Source organism: Pongo pygmaeus, chromosome 4, assembly GCF_028885625.2.
Source record: "Pongo pygmaeus isolate AG05252 chromosome 4, NHGRI_mPonPyg2-v2.0_pri, whole genome shotgun sequence".
In the NCBI taxonomy this organism is placed as follows: Eukaryota; Metazoa; Chordata; class Mammalia; order Primates; family Hominidae; genus Pongo; species Pongo pygmaeus.
The window spans coordinates 147,139,333-147,155,338 of record NC_072377.2 but is presented as its reverse complement, the minus strand read 5'-3'; the positions used below and the strand labels follow the sequence as shown (position 1 = coordinate 147,155,338).

The window sequence follows — 16,006 nt, the reverse complement described above, 5'->3', positions numbered from 1 at the left end:
ATGACATTTTAAAAATGCAAATCTGATAACATCACATCCCAGCCTGAGTATTCCATAGTTTCCCACAGTTCTTCAGACAGGTGCCTACAGGACCCTGTGTAGCCTGGCCCTGCCAGCTTCCCCAGCCACAGCTTTCTCCCCTCATCCATGATGGACTCTGTTCAGTTCCCCCAAGTAAAACTCGCTCTTTCTGGACTCATGACCTCTGCACATACTTTCACCTGCAACCTCCCACTCTCTACTCACTAGTAATAGAAATACCCCTTCCTCTAAGAAGTCATCCGAAGTCTCCCAGGTCCTATAGATTGCTTATTACCTGGCTCTCAGGGCAACCTGGACTTTGCCACTATAATACTCAGTTCACTCAAAATCGCTTGCATGGGGAAAGGTCTTCCCCACTAGAATTCAAACTTCAAGAGAGCCTCTCTGTGTCTGCCTTGTTATTCACAATATTCCCTATGTCTGACACATAGTAGGTACTCGCTGAATATGTGTCAAGTGAATGAATGAGTCCTCTGATTGTTAAACAGCTGGGAACAACTTTACCAAATAAAATAAGAGGCAGAGACAAACTGAAAAGTAACAGGACCTCATGGTAATCCTGAGCCACCTCCCTTCCTCACCCTAAAGGCCTGATGTCATCATATTATGGGCTTGTGTGTTGTGATTAGGTCCCAGTTTTTGAGATCCGGTTTCTGGCTCAGTTCAGAGAAAGATGGGCCTTTCCACCAGGCACCATCATGATCAGCAAAGCAGAACTGTGGAGCAAATCAGATAACATGCAGATGCATTCGTGTACCTACTAGTGGCCCGTGCCTCTCGTCTCACCGCAGAAGCAGAAAATCAGGCCCCAGCCTCACACAGCAAAACAGAGCAAGAAGGAGGGGGAGTCTTCACTTATGTTACCTCACCCTCTGTTTTATTTTCTTCCCCCCAGCAGCAACAAACAGTAATTCAATAAAGGAAATACGAGTAATGGAAAGAAATAGAAAAAAATAAACATATCAAAATGGGCAACGTCCCCAGGGCCACTGCTTTTAAATAAAACAAGAGTAGATTTGGAGATATTTCAGTGGCTTTGCTAAAAAGAGAAAAATAATCAAGCCCTCCCTTCCTTTCTAGGCTGCACTGCTTTCCTCTATCTTGATGTAGAAAAAATATCACCCAGACTAGGGAGTCTCACATCAGAATCCTCTGTGGAGTCTTGTTGAACATGTGGGTGCCAGCCCCAACTCAGCCCAGCAAATCAGAACCCTTTGTTGGGGGAACCTATGTGATTCCCATACAGGTGGGCCCTACTTTGGGGAAGAAAGCTCAGGGTGGGAGTGCCATGGTATGTCCTGTGCCTTTTAACACAAGATGCATCTTGGGTAATAAGCTCAGGTCTGTAACTGGGAATTCCAGTGTCAGGCGCTGCAAACCTCATTTAAAATAAAGCACCATAAGCTTGACTTCGGATATGCAGAAAAATGAAGATTGTTGATTTCACCTTCTGTGGAAGGGGCGGGTGGCATATTCTATTCATTTTATTGACTTAAGTCGACACTGACTGAGCTGCTCCCATAGAGAAGGGCCTGTGCCAGGTACAATAGAAAGGTGATGATGGCAGTGGATTTGAGCAAGATGAAGATGACGGTAACTCACATTTACTGAGAACTTAGTATGTGCCAGGTGTTTTACATGCATTATCTCATTTAATCCTCCCCAACACCCTACGAGGTACTATTATCATCCCCATTCTGTGGACAAGAAAACTGAAGAAAACTGAGGCACAAGGGAGTGGAGTGACTTACCCAAAGTCACCCAGCAAGTTAGTGCAGAGCCACAGGGGAGCCAGGTCTCCCGGACTCTGGAGTCTAGTCTCAACCATTATAGTGTAAGTCTCCCTTAAGACATTCAGCCCCTGCCTTTCTGATACTTAAATTAAGTGGAAAAGGTACAAGAAAATCAAAAGAAGAACTCCAAATTATACAGCTTTGTGCAACAACAAGCAATCGACCTGGGGACATCTGGTGAGACTTATCCTGTTCTGGCTAATTACTTAGCCTGACTATTTGTTACTCTTTGTTACAAGGAGTCGTGGAAAAAAAAAAAGAAAAAAAGAAAAGCAATAACCAAAGCAACTATTTTCCCTCCTCCGTGGAAGGGCAGAGTCAGCAGATTTTTAGAGAAAGTCAAACAGTCCCATTATCCACAAAAGTGCAGGAGCCAGGAGCTCTGCAGTCCAAACTGAGGAGGGAGGCTTCATTATTTTGTGAACTCCCAAAGGATGAAAGACATTAATAATACTATTTGTGGTGATCTTATCACATGCTGCGTACTGGACTATTCCCTCTACATGTTATTATCAAATTTGATCTTTGCAACTCTATGAGTAAGTACTATTCAGATGAGGAACCAGACTCAGAGAGGCTAGCAACTGGCCTATAGTCACACATCTGCTCAGTGGCAAGGGGTCTGAACTCCAGCCATGGTTCTTACCCTGAATCTAGGCTGTCTCTTATTTTAAATACAAGGATACCGTTTGGAATGCTGAGTGAGCAAGAATTCACAACCGTCTGCCATTTTTAAGTTGGCTGTGCCAAGCCTCACTTCAATCTGGGAGACTGGCTGGATTCTTATTTCAGCAAGTATTACTTCAATACACTATGCTCTGTGCCAGGCACAAAAGCCCTGCATTTAATAAGTGGGAGATGTGGTCACAGTGGATAAAAGGAACACACATAAAACTTTAGAGAGGTGATTTCACTAGAGGAAGTTCTTTTTTTTTTTTTGAGACGGAGTCTTGCTCTGTCGCCCAGGCTGGAGTGCAGTGGCACAATCTCGGCTCACTGCAAGCTCCGCCTCCCGGGTTCACGCCATTTTCCTGCCTCAGCCTCCCGAGTAGCTGGGACTACAGGCGCCCGCCACCACGTCCAGCTAATTTTTTTTTGTATTTTTAGTAGAGACAGGGTTTCACCGTGTTAGCCAGGATGGTCTTGATCTCCTGACCTCGTGATCCGCCCGTCTTGGCCTCCCAAAGTGCGTGGATTACAGGCGTGAGCCACCACGCCCGGCCGAGGGAGGTCTTGATTCAACAGAGTTATTAGTGCCTGGAGATTCATGGAGGAGCTGAGCTTTGAACAGATGCCAGGAGTGGAGGAGAGGTCAGAAGTCAGGGGATGAGCTTCGAACAGAGGTCGGAGCTGAGACACCTCTGATGGTGGAATAGCAAGGCAGTAAATTGGGACCCAAAGAGTCAAAGGCAAAAGGCAAGTCCAAAGCTGCTTTCAGCCAATGCTGCAGTGGGCATTCTGCTCCCCATGAGCCTGGGGCATGCTGGACTCCGGCAAGAGTCACAGGCCCACACTGCTGGAGGAGCATCCCTCAGGTAGGGTACGTGCACAAAAATGGGTGCAGGGAAATTCCATGAATGCTACTGTATGTCTTCAGAGGAAGTTTAGGCAAAGGAAGCAAGCCTCTTCTTTTACAAGGAGATTTTGACACCAAAGTCAACAGATCTAAAACTTTCACATTAATTTATCTTCTACCTTAAAGAGCAGACATATACATCAGAAAGGAAGTAGAGAGAAGTCAAGGAGTAAAAATGGAACTCAAGCCTGTAAAAGGTACACACATTCGGAAATGTCTGAGTAAAAGCCTTAATAAAATGCATGTGCTTTCCCCCAGTAATTCCATTTCCATAAATTCTTCCCAAAGAAGTAATGGGATAGTTGGCAAAGAAGACTACAGCAGTTTTGCTTATAATAGTGATAAAAAGTAAACAACCTACCCCAGTACTTTGGGAGGCCGAGGCAGGTGGATCACGAGGTCAAGACATTGAGACCTTCCTGGCCAAGATGGTGAAACCCTGTCTCTACTAAAAATACAAAAAATTAGCCAGGTGTGGTGGCGGGCGCCTGTAGTCCCAGCTACTCAGGAGGCTGAGGCAGGAGAATTACTTGAACTCCGGAGGTGGAGGTTGCAGTGAGCCGAGATTGTGCCACTGTACTCCAGCCTGGCGACACAGCAAGACTCCGTCTAAAAAAAAAAAAAAAAAGTAAACGACCTAAATGTCCAACAATAAAAGATTAGTTGACACAGTTTTGCATGTTCCTGTCGTGGACTCCTACGCAACCATTACAAATGAAGGTGTAGGTTTCTGTTTATTAATGAGGGGGAAATTCCTAATGTATTGAGTAAAGTCAGATCATAAAAGAGCAGGTTATAAAACAGTTCACTCTCTATATATGATTCTGCTTTGTAAGATGCTTAATCTCTATGAACAGAAAAGTTAACAGAAGGTATCTCTGGCAGATAAGATCATGGACAATCTTTTAAAACTTTTTATTGTTTATCTGTATTTTCTAATTTTTATATCACTCTCTTATAGTTAAGGGTTTGTAAGTGGACTGATGTCCCCTGCTTTGTTGAATTGATACAACACTAAAGCAACAGACCTTAAATATTATTTCTTTGTTTCCCAAAAGTATGATACATGTGCTCCTGTTGATAAGAGAATTCTGAGTGGTACTGAGAAGTATCTTTGAACAACACTGCAGAGAGAAAGGAAGCCCCCATCTTTAAGTCTCCTTAGTCATTTTGGTTACTCAAGGAGAAAACCTTGTCTTGGGACAATTATGTTTTCAACTTCCCTAGAAGAACTGCTCTTCTCTCTTTATAACCAAAAGAGCTCAGCATACAGGAGGCAGCATCTAAGCAGAAGTCAATGCCATTGCTGTGCTTCATTGTATTGATCTTTATCACTGCCTTCTATTTATAGGAAATTTTTGCAGTTACACCAGGGAGATAAAGCTTGCTTTAAATAAGAAAATTAGGCGGGGCGCGGTGGCTCGCGCTTGTACTCACAGCACTTTGGGAGGCAAAGGTGGGTGGATCACCTGAGGTCAGGAGTTCAAGACCAGCCAACACGGCGAAACCCCATCACTACTAAAAATACAAGAAAATTAGCCGGGCGTGGTGGCACACGCCTGTGGTCCCAGCTAATGGGGAGGCTGAGGCAGGAGAATCACTTGAACCCATGAGGCGGAGATTGCAGTGAGCCGAGATTGTGCCACTGCACTCCAGCCTGGGCGACAGAGCAAGACTCCGTCTCAAAAAAAAAAAAATTAGCTAATTTAAATAAAATTTAAAAGTAAGGAATGAGTTGATAGGATAATGATCAAAGTAAGGAAGGCAGCGCACCTGTATTGAAGTCTGAAGCAATGGGTGTTAACCCCTGGTGAGGATAAAGCTACCCCTACTGGAATGTCTGTGCACTGAAATATCCCAATAGTTCCCCCAGGTCTTGATTTCTATCTTATCATTTTAATATAAAAACAATAGCATGGAAATAATACATAAGCAATTTGCTCAAGTGATGACCCAGCCAGTGGGGAAATAATTTCAGAACATGATTCTGAGAATGTCCAGATAAATCCTGCTGGGAAAGTGATTGGAAAGAGAGGTTCCTAAGAAGAGATAAAATTTCTTTGCAATGTTTGCCCTGAGGAAAGAGGCCCTTCCACAGGAAGAAGGTCAAGTCCGGTCTATTTTTATAAATGTTTTTCAAGTGGTTAGTGGACGTATTTCCTGTGGTTCCCAGGAATTCTGCAGCAGGCTCTCAGGAGGATGTTGGTGATAGGGAACAGGGACTTGATGAGCGAGAATCAATAATTATCTCTATATTTGCTTCACTTTTTTCTATAAAAATAATCTTGGGGAAAAACACTTGCTTTAGAAGAGCAAAGTTCATTACAACAAAGAGTAGAATGGGACATTGAAGTCCCTTAGTGTGTAGCAGAGTCCTTAGGTCAAGATTCTACAAGCTGAAAATTTATCTGTTCATTTGTTCCCTCCCTCCCTCATTTACTCAATAAATATCTGAGCAGTTCGTCTGTGCTGGCCATCGTTTGAGGGCTGGGCAGAAGGTGTTGAATAAACATGGCTTCTGTCCTCCAGCAGCTTACAGTCTAGCGTGGGAAAAAGACGTCAAACAAGGAAACGCATGGATGGATATATAATTAATTACAGATGATGGTGAATGTTGGAAGAAAGAGAACAAGAGGCTGCAAAAGAGAATCATGGAGGTAGAGAAGGAACTTACCTTAGTTGGGGAGACCAGGGAAGACCTCTGAGGTGGTGGTACTTTAGCTGCCCTCTGAAAGGGGCATGGGAGGCAGCCCATGGGAAACTGTTAGGGAAGGGGACTGCTGCAGAGGGACCAATTTGTAGGAAGGCAGCCATACGGAGGAGACCATAGTGGGCTCAAGGACCCAAGGGTACATGCAGCGGCTGGAATAGAGGGACAAAGGGAGGGAGGAGCCGTAGGTGAGGCCAGACCATACAGAGTCTCATAGGCCATGGTAAGGGTTTGGATTTTACTTTATGGAAATGGAAAGTCATGACAGGTTTTAAGCTAGGGAGTAGCCAATCTGATATAAACTTTAAAAGATCTCTCTGGCTCTGTGTGTAAAAGTGATGGGAGGGGGCCAAGAACAAAAGATGGGGCTATTTCAGAAGGTAAGATAGGAGCTGCTGGTGAATTGGACCTGCTGTGGACAGCGGGGTTGGTAATAAGTACTTAAATGTGATAACCCCTCACGGCAGTCAAAGGGCTCGATTAGCAGACCTCAGAGAAGTCAGCCAGCTAACACAGCTGGGACTAGGGGGAGGTGGGGGAGGCACTTGCTTTGGGTAAAAATGTACTCAAGCACTCAAGATAAATCATATTTTAGGCCAGGCGCGGTGGCTCACGCCTGTAATCCCAGCACTTTGGGAGGCCGAGGTGGGCGGATCACGAGGTCAGGAGATCGAGACCATCCTGGCTAATATGGTGAGACCCCCGTCTCTACTAAAAATACAAAAATTAGCTGGGCGTGGTGGTGGGCAGCTGTAATCCCAGCTACTCACTTGAACCCGGCAGGCAGGGCTTACAGTGAGCCGAGATCATGCCACTGCACTCCAGCCTGGCCAACAGAGCGAGACTCCATCTCAAAAAAAAAAAAAATATATATATATATGTATATATAATATCATATTTTAATGCAGTATTTTTCAAAAATCCAATTTAATGCAAAAAATCTGTGATTAACAAAATATTAAATAATAATAATAATAAAGACAGGATGAGTAACAGTGATAATGTGAGCAAAACAAATTTGAAATGGGCCCCTACGAGGCTTACATTAGTGTGCATGTACAGTTGTGTGGAGTGAGACAGACAATAAGAAGTAAACAAAAAAGTAAACACAATCCTAAATTATCATAATTGTCATGAAAGAAACACATTTCGGTCTGAGATAGAGGACAAGGAAGTCAGGAGGGCTTCCTTAGATAGGCTGGGCCTAACGCAATTGGGTTCGGAGGCAAATGCTCTGCCTGGAAATGTTATGTGTTAATGAAAATTTTTGCAGCCCAGCGCAGTGGCTCATGCCTATAATCCCTGAAGTTTGGAAGGCCAAGGTGGAAGGACTGCTTAAGCCCAGGAGTTCAAGACCAGCCTGGGCAACATAGCAAGACCTTGTCTCTACTAAAAATATATATATTTTTAAATTAGCTGGTTGTGGTGGTGCGTGCCTGTAGTCTGAGCTACTCAGGAGGCTGAGGCAAGAGGATCGCTTGAGCCCAGGAGTTTGAGGCTGCAGTGAGCTGTATTCGTGCCACTGCACTAAAGCCTGGGGAACAGAGCAAGAACCTGTTACACACAGAAAAATAATTTTTGCAAATCAAGCCTATCAAACTTCCTACATTGTATAAAATTTTACAATCTACTAACTGGAAAGTTTTGAACAGATCTATAGAAAAGTTGCTCTCACCACTGAGGGTTCAAGAGTACAATATCATGAAACACTAGGAAAAGTTCTGCCTTCTGTCTGCCCCACCCCAGGGGCCTATCTAAACATCTAGATTTATCAAACTTCATAAGAGCCCACTGAACCTGACAATGCCAAAAAGGAGTCCAGGAATGCAGGATCTTGAATGTGAAGAGGAATTATGTGCGAAAAGATGGCAGCTCCGAGAAGCAAGGAGAAGTCACTCTGACGTTCCTCCTTACTTCTTGTTGCCTAATCTGCTTTCAAAGGCCAATAAATTCAAAATTCTCCATTTTTCAAACAACCCCACCCAACATAGTGATTCTTTAATCTCTAAACATGACAGGGGGCAGTGGACATGAAGGATATAAATGGCTTTGAAAGGTCAGTTAGAAAAAAAGAAACAAGGAGAAAAACCATGAGGAGTTGAAGGGATAAAAGCAAACCATGTTTTGAGCTACCTGCCAAAGTTAAAGAAAACTCCCATGAGAGGCCATGTTTGATGGATGAGTTTACTGACAGAGTTATTGGCAACTATCTCTATCTAGCCTCATGATTTTGAGACGGAGTCTCGCTCTTTCACCCAGGCTGGAGTACAATGGTGTGATCTCGGCTCACTGCAACCTCTGCCTCCTGGGTTCAAGTGATTCTCTTACCTCAGCCTCCCGAGTGGCTGGGATTACAGGCACGTGCCATCACGCCCCGCTAATTTTTTGTATTTTTAGTAGAGACGGGGTTTCATCATGTTGGTCAGGCTGGTCTCAAACTCCCGACCTCGTGATCTGCCCGCCTCGGCCTCTCAACGTGCTGGGATTACAGGTGTGAGCCACCACGCCCAGCCCTGATAAATGACATCTTGACTGCAATGTGCACCTTCCTGAAGATGCTAGATACCAAGGCAGACTTATCTCTTAGTATAGCTTCTTGGATTCAAGATTTTAACTCACCTCCAAGCCCTTTCCTCCCTTATCAGACATCAGTCATGTCCTGGGGCCTTTGGTGATGTTCTCTTGCACCATCTCCTTCCCATAAAGGAGGATTCCTTTGCCTGCCAATAGCTGGGTTGTGAGTGGAGCCAGGTGTAGAATACTAATGATGTGGTCACGGGACAATGAGAGCCGTCAGTGGTGCTGAAACAGGGAGCAAACAGTGCAAATGGGAGAATGGTTCCTTTTGGACTGTTTATGTGGGATCAAAGGGAGTTGGCAAGCATATGGAACCTCTAAAAATAGACCACATCCTTAAAAAGAAAAAATGCAAAAAGACACAAGTTTTACATTGTCCTAGTGTAGGCTCTGCAAAAACTTGGCCCTTGAAGGCTAGCACTGGGGCAAGTGACTGTTTTCTTCCTGCCCTTTGGCTGTGATTCCAACTGGGTCACTTTGCATATCCTGGGCGCTGCTCCCCTGCCTGCTTCCTGCGTGGTGCTTGGGGAATGCTGGGGCCTCCATGGCCCCCTTTCAAGATCCAGAATGGAGTCTGATATATGAAACGAGCTCCACAGGGTTTACATTCCTTCTTCATATCCAAGCACCTTAATACACAAACCCATATGCTGGGATTGCTAACTGTTCTTCCAGAGATGCCTGGATATTGTCTGTCTAGCAGAAATGTGAGTTTTGTCCTTTTTATTTTTTAATGTTTTGAGGGAGGCTGGGCCCCTTGGAAATGGGGATGACATTATAAACTGGTATTTCGGGACTGAGGGTTTTATTATTGACTAAGCCACAGATTTGCTTTGGTAAGCTGTCCAGTCTCTCTGCATCACACTTCTCTTGGCTGGAGAAGAAGGAGAGGTGTTCATCTAGCCCATATGATAGAGGAACAGCAAATACAAAATGATTATGAAGTACCTCATATAGTGTCTACACAACAGCTATCCAGAGATGCTTGTTTATTCATCCCAAATGCTCCGTGAAACCCCAACTGCTATCAAAGTTCAGATAATCAACTCACTAAACACAGGTTCATACTAACAAGGATAATGATAGCTGACATTTCCTAGCACTCACTATATGCAAGCTCCCTCCTGGGCCTTGTCCTATTCCTTCCTCATGGCAACATGATGAGATCTGAGCTCTTAACAGCTTCATTTTACAGAGAAGACAACTGGGGACCAGAAAGGTTACGTGACCTGCCTGGTTTGCAAGAACTTAATGACACAGCAGAAACCCAAATCCAGGTCTATGACTCTCAGGTTGTGAGAATTTCCATTTTCATGACATTTCCAACCCAGTCTGAAGGAGTCTCTGGCCTCTCCCCAACCCTTCATCTGCAATGGCAAATGGCTGCCCTGACAAGGGCCAAGATGGTCTCACAGGCTGCAGGGTCGCCTAAAGGAGGCACAGGAGTGACAATCAGGAAAGTGCTGATGGTGGGACGCTGCACCCTCGTGAAGAGGACAGGCCATCAGGGGAGGAACTTGCAAAGTTCCATTCAATAAAAACAGATATCTCCTTTAGAATATGAACGAATGGGCTGTACACGTTCCAGGGGCTGGTAGAGTAAAAAGAATAGAGAAGCTCAAGGGTCACTCAGTTCAAGGGGCATTTTATTCTCTTATCCACATTTATTCAGCAATGAAAATAGTGGACTCTGGAGTCAGCAAACCCTACCTTCAGATCTCAGCTCAAACACGTTTTAGGTTGGTGCAAAAGTAATTGCGCTTTTGCCATTACTTTTAATATTTAGTGGTATGACCTTAGAAAAATGACATAAATTTTCTGAGCCTCACTTCCTTAGCTGCCAAATGGGGGAACTCAGACAATGCCTTGAGTTCAGTCGAGGACAGCTTCCCTTTTCTGTTAATTAAACTTTGGAACATTGGGGCATTAAAACAGGCTAGGGTAGGTGATTGCACAGAGAATATTATTCTATTCATTTCCTTCCTAGCCAAAAACAAAAACAAAAATATTTTCCTAACAGAATTTGAGGATTAATTAATGTAATGTGCTTAGAACCATATCTGGCATACAGTAAATGTTCAAAAAGGGTCATTATATTATTATTTGTGGACATATTTTATTATTTACGGGTAGGTCCAGAGTCGGCTATTGAGTAACAAATGGTAGGGCAAGCCCTCAGCATTTCTAAAGAGATAACAAACACATACTTCAAAAGACTGTGTCTGGAGAAGCTAAATTTTCTAGGTCAAGAGGGAAGAAAAAAAAAGACGCAGCCAACAGACCATCTTCCTATAAGCTGGAAGGTTGGCTGATTTAGAGAAAGGAATGTCCTTGCTGGGCTGGTTCTGGAAATTGTAACTTGCACAACAACAGATTCAAAAGATTTTTGGAGACACATCAGTGAGAGAAGGCTAAAGGAGGTGGCGAAGGGCTGCCAGAACCCCTGCAGAATCACTTTGCATTTGGTGTGAAGCCCTGGGGCTTTAATGTGTCCGTCTGCAGGAAGGATATTTCCATTTAAGATGTGTGCAGGTCTTCAGGATGGCCCAGGGCCGGCAGGATGGTTTGGACCGTGGTGTACCATTAAAGTCCAGACAGAATGGGGGCCGGCAGAGCACGCCATTGCACCAGGGAGCACTCTGTTTTTTCTTTTGGAGTGGATACTGTTTTCTCTAAGCACTTAAAAGAATTCCTGACCTCCAACTGAATGATGCTCTATGAGGGGGAGTGTTTTGTGGATGAATAAGCCAGACTGCAGGGAAAAAACATACAGAATCAAGGGAAGAAATAAAGGACACTACAGGACACGTGTGTGTGTGTCTGCTTGTAGTTCTCTACTCTTCGTTAAGAAGTGTGCAAGCTGGGGCTGGGACTGAGCTGTTTGGTGACACAGCTGGATTAGATAACAGCCCCCACTTCCTGCCAGTTACACTAGATGCAAGCATCTATGTCCCTCTTGTCTGAAACATGGCTTGATGAGTCTGGTGTGGCTAAATTGTAAACTCCTTAAAGGCAGCAACTGATTTCTACTACCAACCCATACTCCCTTATTTGAAAAGCCTTGGGCTAGATATGTTTCAGAATCTCGAATTTGGATAATTTTAGCGAGGTAGTATGGCGCATATATTGTATATTATGGAACAACTCCAGTGGTGTCTGGGACACTACCCTAGAATCAAACACATTAATAACTGTACCAGATTATATAAGTATTATTAACACAAAGCAAAACAAATAGACTTTAAGTCTCAGGACAGTTTGGGCCAGGTTTTGCCACGATCTGTTGTGAAAGAACTTCTAGCTTTCAGAGCCTTTTGAATTTCAGAATTGTGGATTAGGGATCTCAGGTCTTTCTTTTTCTTTCTTTTCTTTTTTAAATTTCCAGGACATCTGCAGCATTCTGCCCATGGCAGGCACTGAGTAGAAGTTGTTGACTTCTAGAGTATGTGACATCTTGATCTCCCTCAAATAATATTTGATTCTAGAAACCAGGGGACAGTTCATTCTCAGTGACTTGGGGAGTCTTTAGAATTAAAAGTATCCTAAATTAAAGAACAGAAGAGAAAGACTATTAAGCACATTCTCTGTCATCCTGAACAGTAACACATGTAGACCCATGAAATATACTGAAAATTCATCACTAGCACATCATGTTGAGCACCTAAGCAAATGAGAGGAGTGCATCAGTGCTTATAAATGACAATGGAAAATTCTAACCTATCACTTAGAACATGGTATTTTTCGAATACTCTTAAAATATTACTAAATGGGCCAGGCATGGTGGCTCATGCCTGTAATCCCAGCACTTTGTGAAGCCGAGGTGGGAGGATTGCTTGAGCCTAGAAGTTTAAGACCAGCCTGGGTAACACAGTGAGACCCATCTCTACAAAAAAGAATTTTAAAAGTTAGCCAGGCAGCCGGGCATGGTGGCTCACGCCTGTAATCCCAGCCCTTTGGGAGGCTGAGGCAGGCGGATCACCTGAGGTCCAGAGTTCGAGACCAGCCTGGCCAACATGGTGAAACCCCGTCTCTACTAAAAATACAAAAATTAGCCAGGTATGGTAGCGGGTGCCTGTAATCCCAGCTACTCAGGAGGCTGAGGCAGGAGAATTGCTTGAACCCAGGAGGCGGAGGTTGCAGTGAGCCGAGATTGTGCCATTGCACTCCAGCCTGGGCAACAAGAGCGAAACTCTGTCTCAAACAATCAAACAAAAAAAAGTTAGCCAGGCATGGTGGCCTATGCCTGTAGTCCCAGCTACTTGGGAAGCTGAGGTGGGAGAATCACTTGAGCCAAGGAATTTGAGGCTACAGTGAGTATGAGTGTACCACTGCACTCTGCACTCCAGCCTGGGTGACAGAGCAAGACCCTATCTCAAAAAAAAAAAATTTTTTTTAATGAAATGACACAAAATATTTCTAAATATGAAAAATCAAGTTTGTTCAATCCTAAATCAACACCAGATGATTCGTAAAAGTGACAAAAGGGGCCAGGCGCGGTGGCTCACGCCTGTAATCCCAACACTCTGGGAGGCTGAGGCAGGTGGATCACCTGAGGTCAGGAGTTTGAGACCAGCCTGGCCAACATGGTAGACACCCCGTCTCTACTAAAAGAATGCAAAAATTAGCTGGGCGTGGTGGCATGTGCCTATAATCCCAGCTACTCAGGAGGCTGAGGCTGGAGAAATCACTTGAACCCGGGAGGTGGAGGTTGCAGTGAGCCGAGATCGTGCTACTGCACTCCAGCCTGGGCGACAGAACAAGACTCTGTCTCAAAAAAAAAAAAAAAAAAAGTGACAAAAGGGTACACAGCTGGTGATAGTCAAGCTAACATCTATCAGACGCGTACAAGTTCTCAAGTGCTGAGATTGCAGTGACTCTGTTCAATAGCTACTGTTATGCAGCCCCATTTTGCAGATGAGGAAACTGGGGCACTGTGAGAATGAGTCGTTTACTAGTGAGTGTCCAACCAGGATTCAAACCCAAGTTTATCAGAGGGGAAAAAAAAGGAGAATTTTAAAAGCCCTGGCATTTGCCAATTTCTATGATATAAATATTCTCACCAGGGTTGATTTCAAGATATTAATGATTTAATAATAGTAAAATTCCTGAATATTTAATAATTGGCTTTCATGAGCTTGTGGGAGCTGTCTCCTGCACACCATTGTCAAGTCCATCCCATAGTCAAGTCCACAGTTTACTGTCAACCATGGAAGATGAGATTTCAGCTCATGGAACAGAACTGGTTTGGGGGCAGCATGCTGAGATGCTAGCCCAGGCCAGTCAGCCATGGCTACACTCCTACCTCAGACTCAGTACAGATCATGGAGGGTGGAGAAGAAGAAATAGAAAGCAAAGAACACACTGCCTCCCTTTCTTCGGCAACTTTCCTTCACCAGGGAGTGGAAGGTGGGTCCCTGCCAGCCTAACACGCCATGGCAGAAATAAAAAAACCTGGATTTTTTTTTCCAGGCCCTACAAATATTTTTCTTGGTTAGATAAGTTCAGACTTGAGACTAAAGGAGCTGATCACTTCCTTTCTGAGATCCTTAATTTCCATAGTATTTTCTTTAAAGAAATAAGGAAGTATTTATTACAAGATGAGGACAGGGTTTGAGCCTGCCTTTAACCAAAGGTAGGGTATTCTGGCCTAATTTGAACCCAATTAAAATACATTTAGACTCTTGGCTTAGCTTCTTTGTCAATACCTATAGGACAGCACCTGCTAATTAGGTAGTCTGATAAGATGTTCCACGAGAGGCTCCTGAGAAAGGACTGGCCCTTCAATCAACAAGAATTCACAGGACACTAATATGCATAGGTATTTGCTCAATGCTAGATATAGAAAGAAAAGGCATAGTTTCTGTCCCATGGTCTCAGAGACTAATGAAGGAGTCAGTCAAGTAAACGTAGTTAAATTACATTCATTTGCTCATTCAACAGATGTTTATCAAATGCCCATTAGGTGCCAGGCATTTTGCTAGGCACTGGGATACCATTGTGAGCAAGACCAATTGGTTTGTACTATCATGGAGCTGACAGTCAAGTCATGAAAAGAGACATTAAATAATCACAAGAGTAAATGTGTAATGAAACACTGGTAGCAAGAGCCTTGAAGAAATGTTAAATGGTCCTGTGAGAACTGGAGGAACCTGACTCAGTTCAGGGAAGACAGGAAAAGCTTTCATGAGGAATTGAGAGTTGAACTAAGATTTGAAGAAAAACTAGGAGTTAACCAGGGGAGTAGGGTAGAGAGAAAGAGAGGAACATCACTCCAGAGGGAACAGCATGGGCAAAGGTCCTAGGGTGGGAGGGAATCAGAAAATGGAAGGCAAGTTTGGAGGGAGACGTGGTGGGAAATGAGGCAGACGGGAAGTAAGGGCTGAACCTCCCAGAGTCCTGTAGGCCACAGCAAGGCTTTTGTTTTTGTCCCGGAGCAATGGGAAATCACTGAAGAGTTTAGGCAGGGGGATATAGATGGGAATTACATCCAGTGCTGCAGTGAAGTAAAGGAAATGCTGTCTGCTGTTGGGAGAACACGGGGGAATGAACCCACCTAAACTGGTATATGTGAATTTTAAGAAAGAGTAGGGAGGTTAGGGTTGGGGGATGTGTCCAAATAAGGCTTGCTCGAGGAGGAAATATCCAAAATATCCAGCTAAATTTTTGAAGGGTGAGTGTGACTTAGTCAGACCATGGTGAAAGGGTGGAGGAAAGGAGGGAAGGAGGGAGGGAGGGAGGGAGAAAGAGAAAGAGAGAGAGAGAGAGAGACAGAAAATACTGTTGGCAGCAGCAGAATGTTTGGGCTAAGACCTGGGTGAGTATGAGGGTGTAGGGGGACTATAAAAAGAGGCCAATAAGAGAAAAAGTCACAGGGTTAAGAAGGGGTCAAATGATGAGAGCCTCACAGGTCATGGCAGGAGTCTGGGTTTTATCTTGAAAGACAACGGGAAATCAATGACCCAGTCAAAGATCTACAGCAGGGGAGTGATGAGTTAGAATGGTCACTAGCAGCAGAATTGACAGTGGATTGAAAAAAGGCAGTGCTGGAAAGGTGACACCTGCTGCAGCAGCCCAGGTGAGACAGGTGCTGGATCTGTGCTAAGGCAACAGAAGTGAGGCTGGAGAAAAGGGGATGGCTTTAGGAGACACTAAAAAGGTAAAACTGAAAGGGCATTGTCACCAACTGTACAGGTGGGAGTGATTTCTATTCTGCCCAAAGAATAGTCTGAATGAAACAAATTTTTCTATTTGGGTTGTCTTGCCTTATGACCTGGTACATGGTCAATTTTTGTAAATGTTCCATGTGTC

At 44.1% G+C, this 16,006-nt stretch overlaps 1 protein-coding gene and 1 non-coding gene across 9 annotated transcripts in view; both read left to right on the top strand.

Annotated features, from left to right (window-relative positions):
- Positions 1-16,006, top strand: part of FGF1 (fibroblast growth factor 1) — a 108,007-nt gene that overhangs the window by 63,794 nt on the left and 28,207 nt on the right. The window contains exon 1 of one of the 8 annotated variants that reach the window (XM_063665590.1): positions 15,433-15,512. The exons of 6 other annotated variants lie outside the window; for them this stretch is intronic. The gene's annotated coding sequence lies outside the window, so the exon portion shown is untranslated. Of the gene's footprint in view, positions 1-15,432; positions 15,513-16,006 lie in introns of those variants that run through there. One more of the 8 variants, XM_063665593.1, reaches the window with a different exon arrangement.
- LOC129037710 (small nucleolar RNA SNORA36 family) lies at positions 10,558-10,694 on the top strand. The gene has a single exon (XR_008502937.1). It is a non-coding gene; the product is annotated as a small nucleolar RNA SNORA36 family (small nucleolar RNA).